Source organism: Haplochromis burtoni, unplaced genomic scaffold (assembly GCF_018398535.1).
Source record: "Haplochromis burtoni strain Fernald_Lab_line unplaced genomic scaffold, NCSU_Asbu1 Contig_302, whole genome shotgun sequence".
NCBI lineage: Eukaryota > Metazoa > Chordata > Actinopteri > Cichliformes > Cichlidae > Haplochromis > Haplochromis burtoni.
The window spans coordinates 684,875-697,188 of record NW_024582663.1 but is presented as its reverse complement, the minus strand read 5'-3'; the positions used below and the strand labels follow the sequence as shown (position 1 = coordinate 697,188).

The 12,314-nt window shown below is 36.8% G+C and overlaps 1 protein-coding gene across 1 annotated transcript in view; it reads left to right on the top strand.

Annotated features, from left to right (window-relative positions):
* Positions 1–12,314, top strand: part of ctnna2 (catenin (cadherin-associated protein), alpha 2) — a 338,846-nt gene that overhangs the window by 38,783 nt on the left and 287,749 nt on the right. The gene's annotated exons all lie outside the window — the stretch shown is intronic.

Genomic DNA, 12,314 nt, shown 5'->3' with positions numbered 1-12,314 from the left:
GATTTGATTCCCTGCCGTTGTAGTGTGTTACTGATGGTGACCTTTGTTACTTTGGTCCCAGCTCTCTGCAGGTCATTCACCAGGTCCCCCCGTGTGGTTCTGGGATCTTTGCTCACCGTTCTCATGATCATTTTGACCCCACGGGATGAGATCTTGCGTGGAGCCCCAGATCGAGGGAGATTATCAGTGGTCTTGTATGTCTTCCATTTTCTGATGATTGCTCCCACAGTTGATTTTTTCACACCAAGCTGCTTGCCTATTGTAGATTCACTCTTCCCAGTCTGGTGCAGGTCTACAATACTTTTCCTGGTGTCCTTCGAAAGCTCTTTGGTCTTGGCCATGGCGGAGTTTGGAGTCTGACTGTTTGAGGCTGTGGACAGGTGTCTTTTATACAGATGATGAGTTCAAACAGGTGCCATTCATACAGGTAACGAGTGGGGGACAGAAAAGCTTCTTACAGAAGACGTTACAGGTCTGTGAGAGCCAGAGATTTTCCTTGTTTGAGGTGACCAAATACTTATTTTCCACCCTAATTTACGAATAAATTCTTTACAAATCCTACCATGTGAATTCATGGATTTTTTTTTCACATTCTGTCTCTCACAGTTGAAGTGTACCTCTGGTGCAAATTACTGACCTCTGTCATCATTTTAAGTGGGGGAACTTGCACAATCGGTGGCTGACTAAATACTTTTTTGCCCCACTGTACATATGAAAAGTGATGAAAGAAAGAGTCTATTTGAAATAAGCCAGATCATTGGTATTAAAGTACAGACGGTGTTTCAACAATGTTCTGCTGAAATCAAACAAACATAGGATTTTTTTTTTTATTTGGTCAGGTGACTTGAGGTGAAGCTTGTTGTCTTGTTTGCTGTTAGGGCCTGACCAGTATAGGATTTTTAAGACTGTTACGGATATTTGGTGATTTAGATATGTGTCATCTGTTTGCACATATGAAACATAAACATAACAGTTGTTATACGTAGTTATTTATGATTCCTTATTAAGATAATATGACAGTGTAATTTGAATATTGTTTTATTATTGCAAGAACTTGGATGGATTACTCACTTCGACTCTGTCCAAGTCTGCTGGAATCAGCGGGTTGTTGTGCTTGTGCCATTCCAAACACATGTTGCCAAAAGGGAAGACGTAGACTATGCAACATCATCAGTTAAAACGTAATGAAAGTGTGCTGTGTCTGTGGGCTTTTGTTTGTTTGTTTGTTTTTTCATTTTGTAAATTATTATTTATCAGATGTTATAAATACAGATACTGATACATTGGCAAATAACTAATATTGGCAGATATGATGTTTGGTAACATCTTAGTTTAATGACCAAAGTGTATATATGTCTGTTACCTAACTCCTCCAAGAAGCCTTTTTCAGTATGGATGGGACTTACTATATAAACTACTTAGGGTACTAAGATTATCATGGGTCATGGAAATTTTCTTGCATATTTGTAAATAAATGTTCACTTAAAAGTGATGCCAATTGTGCTTTTAATTGATTACTTTGTTCTAAATAATAAATATTTAGCTTGTAAAGGAGATCAGTATGTATATATTTTTATTACTCATTTGTTTTGCCATCTTATGATATAAAGTGATATAATGAACATAAAAGGAGTACTATAATGAATTAACATACATGTCTGTTTTTTCATGCATGAGTGAAGTGAACAAAGTCCTGTAGCCCTTGAAAGCAAAATCACCTATAGGGTGTTTTTTTGCTACTTAAAAAAATGCAGAGAACTACTCTGCAGTAAAATGAGTTTCTTCAGGGCTCTGATGTTCATATCAATGTCAAACCAAAAAAAGCCTTTGACAGGGTAGTAAAAGTATTGAATAGGATCAGTGCAACCATGCCTCCATTTTCTAATCCACTAAAATAACCTTGAAGATGACATGAAGTGCCACGTATTGAGTAAAAATTAATCTGTAGCCTATTCATCTGCAAATCCTGAACATCCTGCAGTCACATTGGTGCTGGGCATCATTGTTTTATTTTTCCTGACACGGCTGACTTTGTGCCTTTCCTGCACCAAAAACTCCAAACTAAAAACAGAAGAAAAGGTAAATTCCAAATAGAATAATATGATTAGCATTAATAATGTTTTTGTATTGTTTCTTATGTTTCATGCAATGAAAGGGAGACGATAACTGTATATGCAGAAGCACAGCATGAGTTCAGTCTTTTTAAGCCTGAGTTATTGCTGACCATCAAACCTTACCATCCTTCTGCTTTTCTCTGCCTATAAACTTTATGGGTTTTGGCTTTATTTGTTTTAAAAGGATTACATTAAAATTAATAATGTACCACCACCGCTGTTTGCCTGGAAGAAAACCCAGACGTGCATTTTGAACTGGCAGCGTCTCTCTAGTTTTCTGGCATCAAATATCTGAACTTTCCAAATGACTATGTAATTTCAAGTCGGCCTGAGGTTACAGTAAGTTGTCTGCAGGTAGGAAGTATTGAAAATTTGAATTGCTGGCTTCAATTTAGTGTTGTGTTTTGTGTATTATTATTTTTCCAACATCTGTCAGTCACATCCTATGCTTCTCTTATGCATGGTCATCTAAATGACAGGTAGGTAATTGCTTACTGTTACTAGGACAGAAAGCTGATGAGCTTAGAGTTTTAACATGAAGTGATCATTATTAAATCTTAAATGATGTGTCTTCTGACATAGTCATTTGTTTTTGCTGATTTATATTTAGCTGTTTTTTGCCTCACTGACAACCTAGGTTAATCTAAAAAGCTTCATTGTGATTGTGTGAATTTAGTAAGATGATAGTTATTAATTTAGCCAACATATGAAGTCAGTTGATGACTGTTTTCAGGTTTTCTGACATTTTCCTTTGACTTACTTAGAAAAATCATAGAAAAAAGAGCTTGTATCAGTGGGTGTGAATGGGTGAATGAGGCAAGATTTATAAAGTGCTTTGAGTGCTCAGGTAGAGTAGAAAAGCGCTATATATATTAAAAACAAGTCCATTTACCTTTTTGAAATGATCGATATTACAGTTCACATTATTCATCATTTATTCATCTTGTGTGCAGCAACAGTAAAAAGATCATACTCTGGCAAAATCCATTCTCCACACAACCAGGGGAATAAGCACAATAGCTAACTATGGTAGTTCATCTTTTCTGCAATTGCACTGGAAGTGTGAAACATTTTGGGATACAAACCAGACACTGTGATTGTTTTTCTTGTCAATTTGGATGATTCAGTGTGTGATGGAATAAAAGGTTGCCTCAGGAGGATAGACAAACAGGCTCACACTGACATTGCTGGAGATAGCAGCCTCATTTATCAACACCAAGCCTCTCCCACCTCAGCAACAGTACTGGGCAAGTCCTAACTAATAAAACAGAAAGGCTTACTTTATCACTGTGTATGAAAGCAGCATGCCTCTGATATAGTAAACATTTTTTATGCTGCAAGCGATGGCATTGTTTTTTTTTTTTCTTTTAAAAAAAAGAAATATGCAAAATTGGCCTTGAGAAGCAGGTACAAGAAGTTAGGGTATTTTCATCTACTGCAATGCAAACTTTAAGCATCCTGGAAGGGGAACATCGGAGTCAAGAAGAGAAACCAGCCAGAATAGTAAATAGGCTGTGTAAAGTGGAAAGGCTTTAATATACCCAGAGAAAATGATAGAAACTGTGAATTTTTAAACTGTAGCTTTACTTTGCTTTATTCACAGCCGGACTGTGAATATTTTCCTGAAGTGCTGTTAGCCCTCTTCCTCTGTACATATCAATGAGAACCCCAGATGTAGTAATGTCTTCAGTCAAGACATAGTTGTTGATTCTTGAGGAACGAAGGACTAATAGCCATTGATTATGCAGATACATTTACTTGGTCATAAAAAGATTAGAAATTATTTGTGTGTCTCTGCTTGCTTTTAACTGTAAGGGAGCCCATGTTCATGAAAGGAAAGTACATTTCCTGTTCTTCGTCTTCATTATGAAGTCACTCATACTGATCAGAACTGAATGGGAGCATAAGACGTCTGGAATGACGTTAGTTGGTGCATTAAAAAAAGTGTATTTAAAATGGTTGATACTATTCATAACTGCTCTTGCATAATAATGTTTTTCTCATTTGATGAGGTGAATAAGTAAAAAATAAATTCAGCGGTTTGTAGGAGATCTTCTGTGCTAGGCAGTAAATTTCGGGGGCTATAAAGAGTAGTATTGACTCCCTGTCAGTGAGAGTGTCCTTGCTGTGCAGTATATCTTGCTTCTTGTATTGCAGAGAAAGTAGACTTATACTTTAATATATGTTTGCTGAGTCCAGGGTTGTAATTGTTTTGCAGCAGGAAACACTAATGAGATTAAAACTCTCCAACTCAAATACTGAGGTTACAAGTTGTTGTCTGTCAAATAATATATCATCAGAGAAAATACTGTTCTTCTCTTTGTCACAAACACACAACACATTGTACTCAATTTTTATTCACTTACATAAGTAAGTAATGCTTGTTTTTTTTGTTATGAATTCATAAACCACTGACAGGACATCAAGGTATCTAATCTGAACAAAAAAGAGATGGACATATTTGGACTGTATTTTTAAGTTACCCACTGGACAACAAGTTTGTATTGCTTTCAGTCATCTACAGTAGTATATTCATGGAGATGTTTGGCTTGCTTTGGTAATGATCAAAAGGTAACATTATATGTAACGTTTTGTTATTACTCTTTAGGTGGCCAGCTGAAAACTGCATTCAGCTAATTTTGCTTTTTTGTTCTAATATAGATTTTTTATTTCTGTCCTCAGCTGGATGTAAAACTGCAAGAACACTTTTACCTCTTTAGAAATGTAGTTAACCTTCCTTCAGATTGTTTTTTTTCCTCATTCAAGATGAAACTGTAGTCTAAAGGGGTTTTGTACTTCGTTTTATGTCTAATTATAATTCAGTTAGATGCATTAGCTTTGAAGGTCTTTTGCACAGTTCAATGTGTTCAGCCCGATTCTTGCTATTGTGATGTACATGCCAAATTAATTGGTCCTAGACTGATTAGCTTAATATAAAATTTAATAAAAAATATTCAGCTGATCTAAACTCAGACAAAGCAGTTTAAACTTTGGGTGTAGATTTTGTGCGTTCCTCTGTTGTTAAGCTTAACATAATAATGACATGAGTACCATTTGTACATGACAAAAGTGGATTTACTACCTGGTGTCGCCTCCCTAATTCCATCTTTTAGATGGATTTTCCATTATTGGGATATATGATCACTGATGTGACATTCTGCCTTAATGTGGTGTATTGGAGAGCCTCTCTGCTGTGCGGTCTGTCCAGTTTGCCAGATCACAGAGAGCTACTTAGCCAGCTCCTGGTTATGGTTTCTTCCTTTAGTGGTCTCTGACTCCCTAGTTTATTTTTGTTACTCTAATATGGATCAAATCATGGTGAGTAATCATGCTTGGGTTACACAGGAAAAAAAATGCAAATAAGTGTTGATTGCTTTTGGTGTTCTTATGGTGTTATTAAGTTGAAAGATCCTTTTCCTTGGCATATTAACTTCACAGCCTGGTAATAGGCTAAGGAAGAGCCTTAATGGCTGTCAGCAGTTGATGCTTTAATCACCTTTGTTTTTGTATGTCATCCAAGCCTAACATTTGGCTGCAAGTTACGGTTGGCACCTGACACACATAGACACACTCTCTAGTCAAGGGGCTTAACATAAAGGGAGGGGAGACGACGACGGCGAAGGGATTAAGGCTTCATGCTGCATCACTGTCATAATCCATTAAGCTAGCGGAAAAGGAGGAAGCCTGGACCTCAAACAGACAATATTCAGAGGCAAGAAGGGATGCTTTGCTTCTCCTCAGAGTTTTAGAGTGAAACCACAGAACAGTCACTCTCAAAGTTGGGTAATTTGATCTAAGTTTGGAGAGTAGTCCTAACAGCAGTGTGGTAGGAAGTTGTAACACCTTACTTTTTCTGGCGGTAGAAACTTATTTATTTATTTTGTTTAGGAAAAAAGAAAATCACTTTAAGAGGTGACTTTTTTGTATTATCCTAGAAACAAGTTTGATGTAATCTTCTAAGTATTTGCTATTGGAAGACATCCACTTTAATTACCTGAGAAATACACATCTGTCAGATTACACACAAGCCATAGTCATGTGATATTACTCGTCTGAGTATTGCTGCTAAAATAGCTCTAGCACAACACTTTTGCATCATTTGTGAAAGCTTGGATTTAAGAAAGGAAGAAAAAGTTCTCCTCATTTGAGGCTGAGAAGTCATCCATTCTCTGTACTCTTTTTTAGATTTTTATTTTATTTATTTATTTTTTAATTCGTTGTTTGAATTTGGATGACAGTATTTCGAAGAGGCTTTGAACACTGTAAGTGATGTTCAAAAGCCAGTCTGGATCCCCTGCTTCTTGGCATACTGCTCACTGAACTCCTGCCATGTTAGAGGAAGGAATCATTAAATTCTTTTGGTGGGGGGATAGAAAGGACATCTGGATTATCAGTGACATCTTGTAAAGGCCAAAGTATGGTTTAACAATGGCTTGACAGAAACATGTGAATAATAAGATTGTTGACAGTTCAGATTTGGTGTGGTATAGTAATGACCTAAACATGTTTTCAATAGACTAGTATTATAGATGTTAAAGTTAAAGGTTCTTTGTGTAATATTTACCAAATCTTTGTTATTTACGAGACCGGTTAACTGAACTGTAATAGACAGGGACACATGTACAAGTATTCTGGGCAAGGCTTGTTGTGATCAACTCAAATCTATAATATTGATCAATCCTATTATTGCCATCTTAATAAAGGATCTAATTCTAAAAAAACCTGTATTATTAAAACATGTTAGAAACTATATTTGTCTCTTCAGCACTGACATGCAATTAATAGAAGATGCTGTACAAAAAAAAAAAAAAAAATCTCAAAACATTAGACTATTTTGCTTCCAATTACTCTTCCGATATCTTGTAGTCTTGTTTAGCACATGCAACCACAATCTTAGCAAAGACCACTGACATGGCACTTTCCAGATGGTGATCCTTCCTAGGATGGTTGTTCACAGAGTGCTGTAAGAAAGCACATTAATGGAAAGTTGACTTGATGTAAAAGTGTGGCATGAAAAGATATACAAGTAACAAGCTTGTAGAATGACTGGCAAGAACTTAGGAAAGCTTTTCAAGGAATACGCTGAGGCTGGTGTCTGGAGATGAAGAGCAACCACATGCACATGTCTTCAGGAAAGGGACTTCAGTTGTCACATTCCTAATATCAAGCCACTGCTTCTGTCGAGATAATGACAGAAACATCGTATCTGGGCTAAGGAGAAAAAGAACTGGTCAGTTTCTTAGTACTCTAAAGTCCTCTTTTCAGATGAAAGAAATTTTTTGAATTTCTTGTGGAACTCGGTCTGGAGGAAGAGTGGAAAGGCTCATAATTCAAGGTGTTTGAAGTCCAGTGTGAAGTTTCTGCAGTCTGTGATGACTTGGGGTACCATGTTTCTGCTGCTGTGTTGGTGGTGTTTTATCAAGTCCACAGTTAGGACACGATTTAAGAGCACTTCGACTTTCCATCTGGTGACAGAGTTTACAGAGATGCCAATTTTCTTCACCATCAGGACTCGTTACCTGCTCACAAAGTCAAAACTCCTACCAGATTGTTTGCTGACCATGTTATTACAGTTCCTGATTGGCCTGCCAACTTGCCTGAACCCCACAAAGAATCAATGAGGTATTGTAAGAGGAAGATGAGAAATACCCGACCCAAAAATACAGACGAGCTGAAGGCTGTTGTCAGAGTGTTACAAGACCATCACTTCTATGTCACGCTGTAATTTGTAGTCGGGGGTTTCCAACCAAATGCTGCTGTGTACAAATGAACATACTTTGAAGAGTTTTAAATGTAATTTATGAGCTATAAGCCATAATCAAAATAATAATAAAGGCTTGAAATATTTGACGTTACGTATATTGAATAGAGCCCTTATATGAAAGTGTGTACATTTCATATAAACAAGGGCAATTTCTCAAGTAGAAAATAGGACCATTGAAAACTGTACACATTATGTTCTGTGAATGTCATTTTTCAGCAAAGACATTGTGTCTCGACAGAGATGTTGCAGTTTTCTAAAAACTGGATTTTCCTCCCCTGTTGGGGTGAAATTTTAGAGCAACATTTCCAATTAAATCTATCTAAAGCAAGGACCTAGTAAAATTGTTTTATCTATTATCATCTTTAAAACTGTCACTGTTAGCTTTGCTACTTTTATTATTTGGAAAACTGCAGGTGGTCAGTACATTAAGATATTTGCTAGCCAGGCAGTGAACTCACAACAGTTTTAGTGTAGTGTTTGCATTCTGATGAAAAATCAAACCACTGGTGTTTCCTTCATATGTGGCTGTCAGACTCAAACACTTCTTCAACTGCCCGTGAGACAAAAATACACATGTGCGAAGGCATAGCACATTTTTAGCTGATGCCTTGACAAAAGTGGTAATAGTAAGTAATGCTTCACCTGTATGATAAGAATGACAGCTGTGTCGTTATGCAGAGCGCCTCCTGTTAGCGTACGTCTTCTCATTACTTCTGCCATTGCCTGGGGGTCATTGCTGGATCTTGTGAAACAACACACTCATCTGTCTTTGGGCAGTATCTTCTGACACTTTACTATGTCAGCATATGGCTTGCCCCAGGGTTCTGAACAGCAGTTCTGCACAGATGCTGGTTGCCTCGTTGCCTCTCTGCTACTCTACCAGAGAAAATGCATCACATCAAAAGAGATTGCCTCAGAAACACAGCCCTTCTAGTTTAACTGTTGTTTTTACTGTTCTCCTACCACTATGCCCTCCAGTCAAGAGAAATCTCGGCTTTATTATTCTAAATATAGTGCCATATAGAGGTTTGAAATAGTATTTCTCAAAAATAAGAGGTCTGTGTGATAAATACATACATTTTCATATCTGATAGAAATGATAAGTGGACGACAGGGATCTTTTTCGTATCTAATAGATGTCACAGAAATTAAGCTATACATGCAGCAACAATATAGATGACTGATATTTGACACAAACTTGTTTGCGATGTAGATTAAATAAATCTCACTAAGCAATATGATTAATTATGGCTCGATCCAATTTAAGGAGTGCTATGATATATGAGTTTGGCCATCAAGGAAGCTGAAACTGAAACAGCTAAAGGGAATTCAGCCATTATTTATCTTATTACCTATATTTATGCTTTTCTTACTTTGACGTGTGAGAAAGTCTTTATTAAAATCACATTTCTTTGAAAACTCTGCATTACAGGGTGTTATTAGGTACATTTACTTATAGGTAGGTAAAAAAATCACTACAGTCACACATTTTGTATTTTTGTCCTCATGGTTGTCCATTGGAGTGTGAGTAAATTTTACTGAGAAGCACAGCTCTGCATGTTTTATGAGAAGAGCCTTTGGTGGTTGAAGAAAGGCTTGTTGCTAGTTATATAAGGCTGTCTCTTAAAATACTTATCTTTTTCTCCAAAGTAAAATCGGCAGGTCTGGGCCATCTATGCAAATGAGACTGCATGATTGCAAAAGTGTTTTACTTTCCACAGCTCACAATCTATCTCTGTCTACATTATGGTTAAGCACAACTTATCTCTGTGAAGCATTTTTCTTAGAAAAAAAAAAGGTTGACGGTTTTTTAAACATCCACTTAACCATAAGATTAACCAAACATCCCCAATTACTTTTTTTTTTTTTTTTAGCTAAATTTCATTCAGCTTCAGCGGCCACAAAGTATTGATGCTGGTTCACTCTGCCTAGAGTTCATGTGATCTGTTTTTTGTGTCAAAGCTGTAATTTTCCTGATACTTATAGATATACTTTTCCATGTCAGAAGTGTTTATTCATTCTATGTGACAAAACTGTAGAAGTATGTGGGAGCAACAGCGGAAAGCCCAAGGTCAGTATGTCTTGTTTATGTTTGATAATTTGTGAATCAATTTGCTGCTAAATACACTCATGGTGTATCAATATAGTTCTGGAAAATCAGATGTTTTGTGAACCAACACAAACATGATTTTGCTTGTCCGGTACAAAGCCTGGACTGAAAAGAGAATGGCAATATGCCAGCCTATGTTGTTTGCGTCTGTGATAATGAGCCCACAGGGGTCAATAATCCGAGATTCTGGCTGGTAGTGGAGTTTGCACAGATGTGGCAGAAATGGGTGTCTGCTTTTTTGGGGGTGATATTTCCTCAATAAGAAAGTATGCTTTTTACAATTTGTTTGTCTTTTATTTCTTGCAGGCAGCCATCCTCTTCCCTTATGACCTATAAACCTGGTTTACCTTGATAAAACAGGGTCGTATTATCGTAAGAAACAGACACCAAATAAGCCAATTTTCATGAATAACTGCTGAACAACTTTGGCCTCTACATTTTCTGTTATAAATATTCTTTCAGCGTTAGTTGGTGTTACACTGCTTAAAGGTGGAGTTAGTAGTCGATATAGGTTATTACCTGCACAGGAGTGAACCTAGTAATTATAGGTATTATTTTTCCACATATTGTACAGAGAACTGAATCATTAGATGTTGCCCTCAAACTATATTAGTGTAGCTGTATGTGATTTTGTGCTCACCATCTGGCCAGTAAAAAAGGCCTGAGCCAGTGTGGTAATGGTCTACATTCTTTTTCCATCATCATAATCTTCACTCTAATAAACACCTAAATATTATAGTGGACAATAAATAATTCCCTAAATAGCAGACAGAGAGTAATTCATCTACACAGTTGTTGCGTGCCTGATCTGTGTCTTTAAATTCTCGGTTCTCTCTCTTGATGACAAACTTGGGGCACCTGTGGGCATATTTAAGTGGCCTCTATAGCTCCCTCTCTCTTGCTTTTTACCCCTTTCACTTTCCTCATCCTTCACACAGGGTCCCTTTGTTACACTTTTATTTATTTATTTATTTTTTTATCAATAAACTTAATTAGAATCTTAACCTGTCTTTTGTCCTAAATGTTTTGGCCCTTCTATTCCTTTGAGCTTTTTGTAGCAAATCTAAATAGGTTGACGGCTAATCTATTTTTCTGTGATCATAGTTTTCTTAGAGTCTGATTACTATATTTATCCATACATTTAGTATCTACCTTGAGGAAACCTATAGTCTGTTGATTGAGCCAGTGGGAACACTAGTTAGATTTGTAGGACTTTCTGTGTAGCGAGCATACAGCCAGGCCAATTTGTGACTCATGACAGCACTGTTCACATAGTGTGTCCAGTTTTCATTCTTCTTGCATTCTTGTCATGATAACATGTTCACCTGAACTTTTTTTCTTAATAAAATTGCTTTTCATTAAACTTACTACGTTGCAATCTGTAGGTTTATTGACACTTTACATAGCCTATAAGATACAGTAACCCCAAGAAACATGAAAATCAAACCCGACTTTCAGTGTATTGATCCTTTAAGACTCTGAGCCCATGTTATATTCATTTAGTACACTGTAGAAATGACTCAATTATTTAGCAGCTTCTAAAATTGAAGCGGCAGCCCTTTATAATATCAGCAGGCTTAATAAAATATGGAACTGCGGTGACAACACTAAGCCTAGTTTAGGTCTTTACTTTTTTGGACAGGGATCCTATTAATAGCTTCATGTTCACAGGGCTTTAAATAGCGGGTAATGAGCATGCTATGCTGCTAAAATGGGTAAATACATGTAGATTACTTGCAATAAGAAAAAAACAAGATCTGTTTGTGAAGTTTCATCATTAGATTAGTGCATGCTGCAGAGCAGTCATATGCAGTCGTTCTAAATCCTCTGATTATTTGTTTGAGTCTGCTGTGAAGAAGGCACAGATACTGTCGATTCAGATGACTTCTGTTGTTAATCATCTCAACATGATATAAAATCCAAACTTTGTTGTACTGTAGTGATATTATTTTCACACACTCCTCGAAGCCCCCTTTTTTCCCCCTGAGGATTGCTGCACTGATTCCTTTGACACTGATCCTTGTGACCGTACCCATACCATTTCAGAATGAGATTTAAGAAAGCTTTTATGTGGTTTGTCTTTGAAGTGAGCATCATTTTGGGTGGCACATATTTTGGCATTTGTTATGAAGATTATGCGCCTCAAGGGGTGTCATGCAAAGAAATGAACCCGAGTCAAATGGGGACTCACTGACATTTTCACTAAAGAATAGGTAAATCTACTAAACTTTCTTTCTTTTTTCCTATAGAGGTAGTTGAGAGTTTGACAGTTAAAATGAATGCGCTGTTGCTGAAATGTTCTAATTGGCCAGCCTTGCACACAGAT